Below are 15,257 nucleotides of genomic sequence, written 5' to 3' on the forward strand. Positions count from 1 at the left end.
GCGCTGACTCTCCAAGTCGGGAGAGTGTTAGTAAAGCGTCTGGAATATTGCACCCGAGTACCAGGGGAGGAAAACTGAGACATATTTGAACACGTCTCCCGTTCACATGGTTGATCATACTTGGGTTCCACATGCATGTTTTAGCTGAAGGAAGAATACCTTAAACCTGGAGAGTTGAGACCCGTGTAATGGGTACCATGCAATATGACTTCAAAGGGTCTTCATTTGCTCACCGAACCTCTCCAATCCTATCACTGCTGCGTTTATGCCCCTGTACACATGCTTGATTCTCTTTTGGAGACATAGCAATCCATAGGTTTTACGATACTTACTAGTCAGGTACATTCTTAGACGTTTAATATGCGGTGTGGAGTCCATTTCGTTGAGCAAGGAGTAGCTCTTGTCTATTCCATATTTGACTTAAGGAACTTTATCTGTGCTCATTTCAATCTCTGGTTTTATGCAGCACCCCAACTCACCTTTACCCTTAAGCAAGCATAAGTTGGTTTTCTAAATTTGAGACCCTGTTCTGTTCTGTAATTCAGTTCCTGTGTAGCCAAGTTTACATTCCGTGTATTACTGATACCTTATGATGTTTGTTTTTCTGTGTGACTTATTTCAGTTAGAATCATCATTCCTGAATCCACTCATTGTGCTGCTAAGGGCCTGATGACACAGATTTCATTGCTGAGTGATATTGCTTTGTAAGTAAATACCACAACTTCTTTATGCATTTTTCACTTTCTGCGATGTTGAACTTGTACTGTAAACGAGGTTCTTGTAAACAGAGCCGTTCCAAACTTTGGGGTGGCTGTGTCTTTTTGATTTTAATTTCCCTAAGCTATAGGACCATAAGTGGAAGTGCCCTAGGCTCTGTTGCTTTGTTTTTTAGATGTTTCAGGAAACACCATACACTTCTCCCGAGTGGTTGTTGGCAATTTACATCCCGCCCATCAGCATAACAAGGCTCCCAGTTCTCCATGGCCTGTCCTGCCTTTCTGGATTTTACACTTTTTTCAGATGGCCCTTTTGACCCGGGGGAATTGAGACTTCATTGTAGTGCAGATTTCCTTTGCAAGCTTGCTTGGTTGGCCAAAAAGGGCGTATGCGTTTTTTCCTGAATATATTCAGGAAAAAACGTATACGCCCTTTTTGGCCAAGTGCATCATTGTGGACGTTCTGCCTCTTTTCCTATGCTTTCAATGCAATTCCAGTCTACCTCCTGAAATCGGTTTCCTGCAATTCTGCCCCGCTTTCAAGTCCTCTTGGCAGCCTTACTTCAGTCTATTTTTGGACGATAGCTGTCATTTATAACTCTGCAGGTTTGTGAATTACAGTGCCCCTGAGCTCCTTTCTTCAACTTGCTTTCTTGTGACCTGGCCGCAACACCGCAGGATGGCTTCAGGCCCTAATCTGGTTCCGGCACGGCACGCTGAGCCTTTGGTTATTTCCTCTTCCTGGTGGGAAATGAGAGTTAAATTTGCCCGTCCAGACACCTCCAGCTAGTCTCTCATTGGTTCTCGCTATTCCTGTTCATCTTCCGCAGAAATTGCAAACTGGGCCAAACAGGAGGTTAAAGGCGCTGACTCTCCAAGTGGGGTGAGTGTTAGTAAAGCGTGTGGAATGTTGCACCCGAGTACCAGGGGAGGAAAACTGAGACATATTTGAACACATCTCCCATTCACATGGTTGATCATACTTGCATTCCACATGCATGTTTTAGCTGAAGGAAGAATACCTTAAACCTGGAGAGTTAAGACCCGTGTAATGGGTACCATGCAATATGACTTCAAAGGGTCTTCATTTGCTCACCGAACCTCTCCAATCCTATCACTGCTGCGTTTATGCCCCTGTACACATGCTTGATTCTCTTTCGGAGACATAGCAATCCATAGGTTTTAAGATACTTACTAGTCAGGTACATTCTTAGGCGTTTAATATGCGGTGTTGAGTCCATTTCGTTGAGCAAGGAGTAGCTCTTGTCTATTCCATATTTGACTTAAGGAACTTTATCTGTGCTCATTTCAATCTCTGGTTTTATGCAGCACCCCAACTCACCTTTACCCTTAAGCAAGCATAAGTTGGTTTTCTAAATTTGAGACCCTGTTCTGTTCTGTAATTCAGTTCCTGTGTAGCCAAGTTTACATTCCGTGTATTACTGATATCTTATGATGTTTCTTTTTCTGTGTGACTTATTTCAGTTAGAATCATCATACCTGAATCCACTCATTGTGATGCTAAGGGCCTGATGACATAGATTTCATTGCTGAGTGATATTGCTTTGTAAGTAAATACCACAACTTCTTTATCCATTTTTCACTTTCTGCGATGTTGAACTTGTACTGTAAACGAGGTTCTTGTAAACAGAGGCGTCCCAAACTTTGGGGTGGCTGTGTCTTTTTGATTTTAATTTCCCTAAGCTATAGGACCATAAGTGGCAGTGCCCTAGGCTCTGTTGCTTTGTTTTTTAGATGTTTCAGGAAACACCATACACTTCTCCCGAGTGTCTGTTGGCAATTTACATCCCGCCCATCAGCATAACAAGGCTCCCAGTTCTCCATGGCCTGTCCTGCCTTTCTGGATTTTACACTTTTTTCAGATGGCCCTTTTGACCGGGGGGAAGTGAGACTTCATTGTAGTGCAGATTTCCTTTGCAAGCTTGCTTTGTTGGCCAAAAAGGGCGTATGCGTTTTTTCCTGAATATATTCAGGAAAAAACGCATACGCCCTTTTTGGCCAAGTGCATCATTGTGGACGTTCTGCCTCTTTTCCTATGCTTTCAATGCAATTCCAGTCTACCTCCTGAAATCGGTTTCCTGCAATTCTGCCCCGATTTCAAGTCCTCTTGGCAGCCTTTCTTCAGTCTATTTTTGGACGATAGCTGTCATTTATAACTCTGCAGGTTTGTGAATTACAGTGCCCCTGAGCTCCTTTCTTCAACTCGCTTTCTTTTGACCTGGCCGCAACACTGCAGGATGGCTTCAGGCCCTAATCTGGTTCCGGTACGGCACGCTGAGCCTTTGGTTATTTCCTCTTCCTGGTGGGAAATGAGAGTTAAATTTGCCCGTCCAGACACCTCCAGCTAGTCTCTCATTGGTTCTCGCTATTCCTGTTCATCTTCCGCAGAAATTGCAAACTGGGCCAAACAGGAGGTTAAAGGCGCTGACTCTCCAAGTGGGGAGAGTGTTAGTAAAGCGTCTGGAATGTTGCACCCGAGTACCAGGGGAGGAAAACTGAGACATATTTGAACACGTCTCCCGTTCACATGGTTGATCATACTCTGGGTTCCACATGCATGTTTTAGCTGAAGGAAGAATACCTTAAACCTGGAGAGTTGAGACCCGTGGAATGGGTGCCATGCAATATGACTTCAAAGGGTCTTCATTTGCTCACCGAACCTCTCCAATCCTATCACTGCTGCGTTTATGCCCCTGTACACATGCTTGATTCTCTTTTGGAGACATAGCAATCCATAGGTTTTAAGATACTTACTAGTCAGGTACATTCTTAGGCGTTTAATATGGGGTGTTGAGTCCATTTCGTTGAGCAAGGAGTAGCTCTTGTCTATTCCATATTTGGCTTAAGGAACTTTATCTGTGCTCATTTCAATCTCTGGTTTTATGCAGCACCCCAACTCACCTTTCCCCTTAAGCAAGCATAAGTTGGTTTTCTAAATTTGAGACCCTGTTCTGTTCTGTAATTCAGTTCCTGTGTAGCCAAGTTTACATTCCATGTATTACTGATATCTTATGATGTTTCTTTTTCTGTGTGACTTACTTCAGTTAGAATCATCATACCTGAATCCACTCATTGTGATGCTAAGGGCCTGATGACATAGATTTCATTGCTGAGTGATATTGCTTTGTAAGTAAATACCACAACTTCTTTATCCATTTTTCACTTTCGGCGATGTTGAACTTGTACTGTAAACGAGGTTCTTGTAAACAGAGGCGTCCCAAACTTTTGGGTGGCTGTGTCTTTTTGATTTTAATTTCCCTAAGCTATAGGACCATAAGTGGCAGTGCCCTAGGCTCTGTTGCTTTGTTTTTTAGATGTTTCAGGAAACACCATATACTTCTCCTGAGTGTCTGTTGGCAATTTACATCCCGCCCATCAGCATAACAAGGCTCCCAGTTCTCCATGGCCTGTCCTGCCTTTCTGGATTTTACACTTTTTTCAGATGGCCCTTTTGACCGGGGGGAAGTGAGACTTCATTGTAGTGCAGATTTCCTTTGCAAGCTTGCTTGGTTGGCCAAAAAGGGCGTATGCGTTTTTTCCTGAATATATTCAGGAAAAAACGCATACGCCCTTTTTGGCCAAGTGCATCATTGTGGACGTTCTGCCTCTTTTCCTATGCTTTCAATGCAATTCCAGTCTACCTCCTGAAATCGGTTTCCTGCAATTCTGGCCCGCTTTCAAGTCCTCTTGGCAGCCTTACTTCAGTCTATTTTTGGACGATAGCTGTCATTTATAACTCTGCAGGTTTGTGAATTACAGTGCCCCTGAGCTCCTTTCTTCAACTCGCTTTCTTGTGACCTGGCCGCAACACCGCACGATGGCTTCAGGCCCTAATCTGGTTCCGGTACGGCACGCTGAGCCTTTGGTTATTTCCTCTTCCTGGTGGGAAATGAGAGTTAAATTTGCCCGTCCAGACACCTCCAGCTAGTCTCTCATTGGTTCTCGCTATTCCTGTTCATCTTCCGCAGAAATTGCAAACTGGGCCAAACAGGAGGTTAAAGGCGCTGACTCTCCAAGTCGGGAGAGTGTTAGTAAAGCGTCTGGAATATTGCACCCGAGTACCAGGGGAGGAAAACTGAGACATATTTGAACACGTCTCCCGTTCACATGGTTGATCATACTTGGGTTCCACATGCATGTTTTAGCTGAAGGAAGAATACCTTAAACCTGGAGAGTTGAGACCCGTGTAATGGGTACCATGCAATATGACTTCAAAGGGTCTTCATTTGCTCACCGAACCTCTCCAATCCTATCACTGCTGCGTTTATGCCCCTGTACACATGCTTGATTCTCTTTTGGAGACATAGCAATCCATAGGTTTTACGATACTTACTAGTCAGGTACATTCTTAGACGTTTAATATGCGGTGTGGAGTCCATTTCGTTGAGCAAGGAGTAGCTCTTGTCTATTCCATATTTGACTTAAGGAACTTTATCTGTGCTCATTTCAATCTCTGGTTTTATGCAGCACCCCAACTCACCTTTACCCTTAAGCAAGCATAAGTTGGTTTTCTAAATTTGAGACCCTGTTCTGTTCTGTAATTCAGTTCCTGTGTAGCCAAGTTTACATTCCGTGTATTACTGATACCTTATGATGTTTGTTTTTCTGTGTGACTTATTTCAGTTAGAATCATCATTCCTGAATCCACTCATTGTGCTGCTAAGGGCCTGATGACACAGATTTCATTGCTGAGTGATATTGCTTTGTAAGTAAATACCACAACTTCTTTATCCATTTTTCACTTTCTGCGATGTTGAACTTGTACTGTAAACGAGGTTCTTGTAAACAGAGGCGTCCCAAACTTTGGGGTGGCTGTGTCTTTTTGATTTTAATTTCCCTAAGCTATAGGACCATAAGTGGAAGTGCCCTAGGCTCTGTTGCTTTGTTTTTTAGATGTTTCAGGAAACACCATACACTTCTCCCGAGTGGTTGTTGGCAATTTACATCCCGCCCATCAGCATAACAAGGCTCCCAGTTCTCCATGGCCTGTCCTGCCTTTCTGGATTTTACACTTTTTTCAGATGGCCCTTTTGACCCGGGGGAAGTGAGACTTCATTGTAGTGCAGATTTCCTTTGCAAGCTTGCTTGGTTGGCCAAAAAGGGCGTATGCGTTTTTTCCTGAATATATTCAGGAAAAAACGTATACGCCATTTTTGGCCAAGTGCATCATTGTGGACGTTCTGCCTCTTTTCCTATGCTTTCAATGCAATTCCAGTCTACCTCCTGAAATCGGTTTCCTGCAATTCTGCCCCGCTTTCAAGTCCTCTTGGCAGCCTTACTTCAGTCTATTTTTGGACGATAGCTGTCATTTATAACTCTGCAGGTTTGTGAATTACAGTGCCCCTGAGCTCCTTTCTTCAACTTGCTTTCTTGTGACCTGGCCGCAACACCGCAGGATGGCTTCAGGCCCTAATCTGGTTCCGGCACGGCACGCTCAGCCTTTGGTTATTTCCTCTTCCTGGTGGGAAATGAGAGTTAAATTTGCCCGTCCAGACACCTCCAGCTAGTCTCTCATTGGTTCTCGCTATTCCTGTTCATCTTCCGCAGAAATTGCAAACTGGGCCAAACAGGAGGTTAAAGGCGCTGACTCTCCAAGTGGGGTGAGTGTTAGTAAAGCGTCTGGAATGTTGCACCCGAGTACCAGGGGAGGAAAACTGAGACATATTTGAACACATCTCCCATTCACATGGTTGATCATACTTGCATTCCACATGCATGTTTTAGCTGAAGGAAGAATACCTTAAACCTGGAGAGTTAAGACCCGTGTAATGGGTACCATGCAATATGACTTCAAAGGGTCTTCATTTGCTCACCGAACCTCTCCAATCCTATCACTGCTGCGTTTATGCCCCTGTACACATGCTTGATTCTCTTTCGGAGACATAGCAATCCATTGGTTTTAAGATACTTACTAGTCAGGTACATTCTTAGGCGTTTAATATGCGGTGTTGAGTCCATTTCGTTGAGCAAGGAGTAGCTCTTGTCTATTCCATATTTGGCTTAAGGAATTTTATCTGTGCTCATTTCAATCTCTGGTTTTATGCAGCACCCCAACTCACCTTTACCCTTAAGCAAGAATAAGTTGGTTTTCTAAATTTGAGACCCTGTTCTGTTCTGTAATTCAGTTCCTGTGTAGCCAAGTTTACATTCCGTGTATTACTGATATCTTATGATGTTTCTTTTTCTGTGTGACTTATTTCAGTTAGAATCATCATACCTGAATCCACGCATTGTGCTGCTAAGGGCCTGATGACATAGATTTCATTGCTGAGTGATATTGCTTTGTAAGTAAATACCACAACTTCTTTATCCATTTTTCACTTTCTGCGATGTTGAACTTGTACTGTAAACGAGGTTCTTGTAAACAGAGCCGTTCCAAACTTTGGGGTGGCTGTGTCTTTTTCATTTTAACTTCCCTAAGCTATAGGACCATAAGTGGAAGTGCCCTAGGTTCTGTTGCTTTGTTTTTTAGATGTTTCAGGAAACACCATACACTTCTCCCGAGTGGTTGTTGGCAATTTACATCCCGCCCATCAGCATAACAAGGCTCCCAGTTCTCCATGGCCTGTCCTGCCTTTCTGGATTTTACACTTTTTTCAGATGGCCCTTTTGACCGGGGGGAAGTGAGACTTCATTGTAGTGCAGATTTCCTTTGCAAGCTTGCTTGGTTGGCCAAAAAGGGCGTATGCGTTTTTTCCTGAATATATTCAGGAAAAAACGCATACGCCCTTTTTGGCCAAGTGCATCATTGTGGACGTTCTGCCTCTTTTCCTATGCTTTCAATGCAATTCCAGTCTACCTCCTGAAATCGGTTTCCTGCAATTCTGCCCCGCTTTCAAGTCCTCTTGGCAGCCTTACTTCAGTCTATTTTTGGACGATAGCTGTCATTTATAACTCTGCAGGTTTGTGAATTACAGTGCCCCTGAGCTCCTTTCTTCAACTCGCTTTCTTGTGACCTGGCCGCAACACCGCAGGATGGCTTCAGGCCCTAATCTGGTTCCGGCACGGCACGCTGAGCCTTTGGTTATTTCCTCTTCCTGGTGGGAAATGAGAGTTAAATTTGCCCGTCCAGACACCTCCAGCTAGTCTCTCATTGGTTCTCGCTATTCCTGTTCATCTTCCGCAGAAATTGCAAACTGGGCCAAACAGGAGGTTAAAGGCGCTGACTCTCCAAGTCGGGAGAGTGTTAGTAAAGCGTCTGGAATGTTGCACCCGAGTACCAGGGGAGGAAAACTGAGACATATTTGAACACGTCTCCCGTTCACATGGTTGATCATACTTGGGTTCCACATGCATGTTTTAGCTGAAGGAAGAATACCTTAAACCTGGAGAGTTAAGACCCGTGTAATGGGTACCATGCAATATGACTTCCAAGGGTCTTCATTTGCTCACCGAACCTCTCCAATCCTATCACTGCTGCGTTTATGCCCCTGTACACATGCTTGATTCTCTTTCGGAGACATAGCAATCCATAGGTTTTAAGATACTTACTAGTCAGGTACATTCTTAGGCGTTTAATATGCGGTGTTGAGTCCATTTCGTTGAGCAAGGAGTAGCTCTTGTCTATTCCATATTTGACTTAAGGAACTTTATCTGTGCTCATTTCAATCTCTGGTTTTATGCAGCACCCCAACTCACCTTTACCCTTAAGCAAGCATAAGTTGGTTTTCTAAATTTGAGACCCTGTTCTGTTCTGTAATTCAGTTCCTGTGTAGCCAAGTTTACATTCCGTGTATTACTGATATCTTATGATGTTTCTTTTTCTGTGTGACTTACTTCAGTTAGAATCATCATACCTGAATCCACTCATTGTGCTGCTAAGGGCCTGATGACACAGATTTCATTGCTGAGTGATATTGCTTTGTAAGTAAATACCACAACTTCTTTATCCATTTTTCACTTTCTATGATGTTGAACTTGTACTGTAAACGAGGTTCTTGTAAACAGAGGCGTCCCAAACTTTGGGGTGGCTGTGTCTTTTTGATTTTAATTTCCCTAAGCTATAGGACCATAAGTGGCAGTGCCCTAGGCTCTGTTGCTTTGTTTTTTAGATGTTTCAGGAAACACCATACACTTCTCCCGAGTGGTTGTTGGCAATTTACATCCCGCCCATCAGCATAACAAGGCTCCCAGTTCTCCATGGCCTGTCCTGCCTTTCTGGATTTTACACTTTTTTCAGATGGCCCTTTTGACCAGGGGGAAGTGAGACTTCATTGTAGTGCAGATTTCCTTTGCAAGCTTGCTTGGTTGGCCAAAAAGGGCGTATGCGTTTTTTCCTGAATATATTCAGGAAAAAACGCATACGCCCTTTTTGGCCAAGTGCATCATTGTGGACGTTCTGCCTCTTTTCCTATGCTTTCAATGCAATTCCAGTCTACCTCCTGAAATCGGTTTCCTGCAATTCTGCCCCGCTTTCAAGTCCTCTTGGCAGCCTTACTTCAGTCTATTTTTGGACGATAGCTGTCATTTATAACTCTGCAGGTTTGTGAATTACAGTTCCCCTGAGCTCCTTTCTTCAACTCGCTTTCTTGTGACCTGGCCGCAACACCGCAGGATGGCTTCAGGCCCTAATCTGGTTCCGGTACGGCACGCTGAGCCTTTGGTTATTTCCTCTTCCTGGTGGGAAATGAGAGTTAAATTTGCCCGTCCAGACACCTCCAGCTAGCCTCTCATTGGTTCTCGCTATTCCTGTTCATCTTCCGCAGAAATTGCAAACTGGGCCAAACAGGAGGTTAAAGGCGCTGACTCTCCAAGTCGGGAGAGTGTTAGTAAAGCGTCTGGAATGTTGCACCCGAGTACCAGGGGAGGAAAACTGAGACATATTTGAACACGTCTCCCGTTCACATGGTTGATCATACTTGGGTTCCACATGCATGTTTTAGCTGAAGGAAGAATACCTAAAACCTGGGTAGTTGAAACCCGTGGAATGGGTACCATGCAATATGACTTCAAAGGGTCTTCATTTGCTCACCGAACCTCTCCAATCCTATCACTGCTGCGTTTATGCCCCTGTACACATGCTTGATTCTCTTTTGGAGACATAGCAATCCATAGGTTTTAGGATACTTACTAGTCAGGTACATTCTTAGGCGTTTAATATGCGGTGTTGAGTCCATTTCGTTGAGCAAGGAGTAGCTCTTGTCTATTCCATATTTGACTTAAGGAACTTTATCTGTGCTCATTTCAATCTCTGGTTTTATGCAGCACCCCAACTCACCTTTACCCTTAAGCAAGCATAAGTTGGTTTTCTAAATTTGAGACCCTGTTCTGTTCTGTAATTCAGTTCCTGTGTAGCCAAGTTTACATTCCGTGTATTACTGATATCTTATGATGTTTCTTTTTCTGTGTGACTTACTTCAGTTAGAATCATCATACCTGAATCCACTCATTGTGCTGCTAAGGGCCTGATGACACAGATTTCATTGCTGAGTGATATTGCTTTGTAAGTAAATACCACAACTTCTTTATCCATTTTTCACTTTCTACGATGTTGAACTTATACTGTAAACGAGGTTCTTGTAAACAGAGGCGTCCCAAACTTTGGGGTGGCTGTGTCTTTTTGATTTTAATTTCCCTAAGCTATAGGACCATAAGTGGCAGTGCCCTAGGCTCTGTTGCTTTGTTTTTTAGATGTTTCAGGAAACACCATACACTTCTCCCGAGTGGTTGTTGGCAATTTACATCCCGCCCATCAGCATAACAAGGCTCCCAGTTCTCCATGGCCTGTCCTGCCTTTCTGGATTTTACACTTTTTTCAGATGGCCCTTTTGACCGGGGGGAAGTGAGACTTCATTGTAGTGCAGATTTCCTTTGCAAGCTTGCTTGGTTGGCCAAAAAGGGCGTATGCGTTTTTTCCTGAATATATTCAGGAAAAAACGCATACGCCCTTTTTGGCCAAGTGCATCATTGTGGACGTTCTGCCTCTTTTCCTATGCTTTCAATGCAATTCCAGTCTACCTCCTGAAATCGGTTTCCTGCAATTCTGCCCCGATTTCAAGTCCTGTTGGCAGCCTTACTTCAGTCTATTTTTGGACGATAGCTGTCATTTATAACTCTGCAGGTTTGTGAATTACAGTGCCCCTGAGCTCCTTTCTTCAACTCGCTTTCTTGTGACCTGGCCGCAACACCGCAGGATGGCTTCAGGCCCTAATCTGGTTCCGGCACGGCACGCTGAGCCTTTGGTTATTTCCTCTTCCTGGTGGGAAATGAGAGTTAAATTTGCCCGTCCAGACACCTCCAGCTAGTCTCTCATTGGTTCTCGCTATTCCTGTTCATCTTCCGCAGAAATTGCAAACTGGGCCAAACAGGAGGTTAAAGGCGCTGACTCTCCAAGTGGGGAGAGTGTTAGTAAAGCGTCTGGAATGTTGCACCCGAGTACCAGGGGAGGAAAACTGAGACATATTTGAACACGTCTCCCGTTCACATGGTTGATCATACTTGGGTTCCACATGCATGTTTTAGCTGAAGGAAGAATACCTTAAACCTGGAGAGTTAAGATCCGTGTAATGGGTACCATGCAATATGACTTCAAAGGGTCTTCATTTGCTCACCGAACCTCTCCAATCCTATCACTGCTGCGTTTATGCCCCTGTACACATGCTTGATTCTCTTTTGGAGACATAGCAATCCATAGGTTTTAAGATACTTACTAGTCAGGTACATTCTTAGGTGTTTAATATGTGGTGTTGAGTCCATTTCGTTGAGCAAGGAGTAGCTCTTGTCTATTCCATATTTGACTTAAGGAACTTTATCTGTGCTCATTTCAATCTCTGGTTTTATGCAGCACCCCAACTCACCTTTACCCTTAAGCAAGCATAAGTTGGTTTTCTAAATTTGAGACCCTGTTCTGTTCTGTAATTCAGTTCCTGTGTAGCCAAGTTTACATTCCATGTATTACTGATATCTTATGATGTTTCTTTTTCTGTGTGACTTATTTCAGTTAGAATCATCATACCTAAATCCACTCATTGTGCTGCTAAGGGCCTGATGACATAGATTTCATTGGTGAGTGATATTGCTTTGTAAGTAAATACCACAACTTCTTTATCCATTTTTCACTTTCTGCGATGTTGAACTTGTACTGTAAACGAGGTTCTTGTAAACAGAGGCGTCCCAAACTTTGGGGTGGCTGTGTCTTTTTGATTTTAATTTCCCTACTCTATGGGACCATAAGTGGCAGTGCCCTAGGCTCTGTTGCTTTGTTTTTTAGATGTTTCAGGAAACACCATACACTTCTCCCAAGTGGTTGTTGGCAATTTACATCCCGCCCATCAGCATAAGAAGGCTCCCAGTTCTCCATGGCCTGTCCTGCCTTTCTGGATTTTACACTTTTTTCAGATGGCCCTTTTGACCAGGGGGAAGTGAGACTTCATTGTAGTGCAGATTTCCTTTGCAAGCTTGCTTGGTTGGCCAAAAAGGGCGTATGCGTTTTTTCCTGAATATATTCAGGAAAAAACGCATACGCCCTTTTTGGCCAAGTGCATCATTGTGGACGTTCTGCCTCTTTTCCTATGCTTTCAATGCAATTCCAGTCTACCTCCTGAAATCGGTTTCCTGCAATTCTGCCCCGCTTTCAAGTCCTCTTGGCAGCCTTACTTCAGTCTATTTTTGGACGATAGCTGTCATTTATAACTCTGCAGGTTTGTGAATTACAGTGCCCCTGAGCTCCTTTCTTCAACTCGCTTTCTTGTGACCTGGCCGCAACACCGCAGGATGGCTTCAGGCCCTAATCTGGTTCCGGTACGGCACGCTGAGCCTTCGGTTATTTCCTCTTCCTGGTGGGAAATGAGAGTTAAATTTGCCCGTCCAGACACCTCCAGCTAGCCTCTCATTGGTTCTCGCTATTCCTGTTCATCTTCTGCAGAAATTGCAAACTGGGCCAAACAGGAGGTTAAAGGCGCTGACTCTCCAAGTCGGGAGAGTGTTAGTAAAGCGTCTGGAATATTGCACCCGAGTACCAGGGGAGGAAAACTGAGACATATTTGAACACGTCTCCCGTTCACATGGTTGATCATACTTGGGTTCCACATGCATGTTTTAGCTGAAGGAAGAATACCTTAAACCTGGAGAGTTGAGACCCGTGTAATGGGTACCATGCAATATGACTTCAAAGGGTCTTCATTTGCTCACCGAACCTCTCCAATCCTATCACTGCTGCGTTTATGCCCCTGTACACATGCTTGATTCTCTTTTGGAGACATAGCAATCCATAGGTTTTACGATACTTACTAGTCAGGTACATTCTTAGGCGTTTAATATGCGGTGTTGAGTCCATTTCGTTGAGCAAGGAGTAGCTCTTGTCTATTCCATATTTGACTTAAGGAACTTTATCTGTGCTCATTTCAATCTCTGGTTTTATGCAGCACCCCAACTCACCTTTACCCTTAAGCAAGCATAAGTTGGTTTTCTAAATTTGAGACCCTGTTCTGTTCTGTAATTCAGTTCCTGTGTAGCCAAGTTTACATTCCGTGTATTACTGATATCTTATGATGTTTCTTTTTCTGTGTGACTTACTTCAGTTAGAATCATCATACCTGAATCCACTCATTGTGCTGCTAAGGGCCTGATGACACAGATTTCATTGCTGAGTGATATTGCTTTGTAAGTAAATACCACAACTTCTTTATCCATTTTTCACTTTCTGCGATGTTGAACTTGTACTGTAAATGAGGTTCTTGTAAACAGAGCCGTTCCAAACTTTGGGGTGGCTGTGTCTTTTTGATTTTAATTTCCCTAAGCTATAGGACCATAAGTGGAAGTGCCCTAGGCTCTGTTGATTTGTTTTTTAGATGTTTCAGGAAACACCATACACTTCTCCCGAGTGGTTGTTGGCAATTTACATCCCGCCCATCAGCATAACAAGGCTCCCAGTTCTCCATGGCTTGTCCTGCCTTTCTGAATTTTACACTTTTTTCAGATGGCCCTTTTGACCGGGGGGAAGTGAGACTTCATTGTAGTGCAGATTTCCTTTGCAAGCTTGCTTGGTTGGCCAAAAAGGGCGTATGCGTTTTTTCCTGAATATATTCAGGAATAAACGCATACGCCCTTTTTGGCCAAGTGCATCATTGTGGACGTTCTGCCTCTTTTCCTATGCTTTCAATGCAATTCCAGTCTACCTCCTGAAATCGGTTTCCTGCAATTCTGCCCCGCTTTCAAGTCCTCTTGGCAGCCTTACTTCAGTCTATTTTTGGACGATAGCTGTCATTTATAACTCTGCAGGTTTGTGAATTACAGTGCCCCTGAGCTCCTTTCTTCAACTCGCTTTCTTGTGAGCTGGCCGCAACACCGCAGGATGGATTCAGGCCCTAATCTGGTTCCGGCACGGCACGCTGAGCCTTTGGTTAATTCCTCTTCCTGGTGGGAAATGAGAGTTAAATTTGCCCGTCCAGACACCTCCAGCTAGTCTCTCATTGGTTCTCGCTATTCCTGTTCATCTTCCGCAGAAATTGCAAACTGGGCCAAACAGGAGGTTAAAGGCGCTGACTCTCCAAGTGGGGAGAGTGTTAGTAAAGCGTCTGGAATGTTGCACCCGAGTACCAGGGGAGGAAAACTGAGACATATTTGAACACGTCTCCCGTTCACATGGTTGATCATACTCTGGGTTCCACATGCATGTTTTAGCTGAAGGAAGAATACCTTAAACCTGGAGAGTTGAGACCCGTGTAATGGGTACCATGCAATATGACTTCAAAGGGTCTTCATTTGCTCACCGAACCTCTCCAATCCTATCACTGCTGCGTTTATGCCCCTGTACACACGCTTGATTCTCTTTTGGAGACATAGCAATTCATAGGTTTTAAGATACTTAATAGTCAGGTACATTCTTAGGCGTTTAATATGGGGTGTTGAGTCCATTTCGTTGAGCAAGGAGTAGCTCTTGTCTATTCCATATTTGGCTTAAGGAACTTTATCTGTGCTCATTTCAATCTCTGGTTTTATGCAGCACCCCAACTCACCTTTCCCCTTAAGCAAGCATAAGTTGGTTTTCTAAATTTGAGACCCTATTCTGTTTTGGAATTCAGTTCCTGTGTAGCCAAGTTTACATTCCGTGTATTAGTGATATCTTATGATGTTGCTTTTTCTGTGTGACTTATTTCAGTTAGAATCATCGTACCTGAATCCACTCATTATGCTGCTACGGGCCTGATGACATAGATTTCATTGCTGAGTGATACTGCATTGTACGTAAGTACCACAAGTTCTTTATCCATTTTTCACTTTCTGTGATATTGAACTTGTACGGTAAACGAGGTTCTTGTAAACAGAGGCGTCCCAAACTTTGGGGTGGCTGTGTCTTTTTGATTTTAATTTCCCTAAGCTATAGGACCATAAGTGGAAGTGCCCTAGGCTCTGCTGCTTTGTTTTTTAGATGTTTCAGGAAACACCATACACTTCTCCCGAGTGTCTGTTGGCAATTTACATCCCGCCCATCAGCATAACAAGGCTCCCAGTTCTCCGTGGCCTGTCCTGCCTTTCTGGATTTTACACTTTTTTCAGATGGCCCTTTTGACCGGGGGGAAG

At 43.8% G+C, this 15,257-nt stretch overlaps 2 long non-coding RNA genes across 2 annotated transcripts in view; both read left to right on the forward strand.

Annotated features, from left to right (window-relative positions):
• LOC307181152 overlaps nt 1-11,741 on the forward strand; it is an 83,288-nt gene extending 71,547 nt beyond the window's left edge. The window contains exon 3 of the long non-coding RNA XR_013826031.1: nt 11,677-11,741. This is a non-coding gene — a long non-coding RNA (uncharacterized lncRNA). The remainder of the gene's footprint in view (nt 1-11,676) is intronic.
• The window catches only part of LOC307181149, a 589,424-nt gene that overhangs the window by 93,620 nt on the left and 480,547 nt on the right, over nt 1-15,257 (forward strand). The window lies entirely within an intron of this gene.

Source organism: Stenella coeruleoalba, assembly GCF_951394435.1.
Source record: "Stenella coeruleoalba genome assembly, contig: scaffold_76, whole genome shotgun sequence".
Lineage (NCBI taxonomy): Eukaryota > Metazoa > Chordata > Mammalia > Artiodactyla > Delphinidae > Stenella > Stenella coeruleoalba.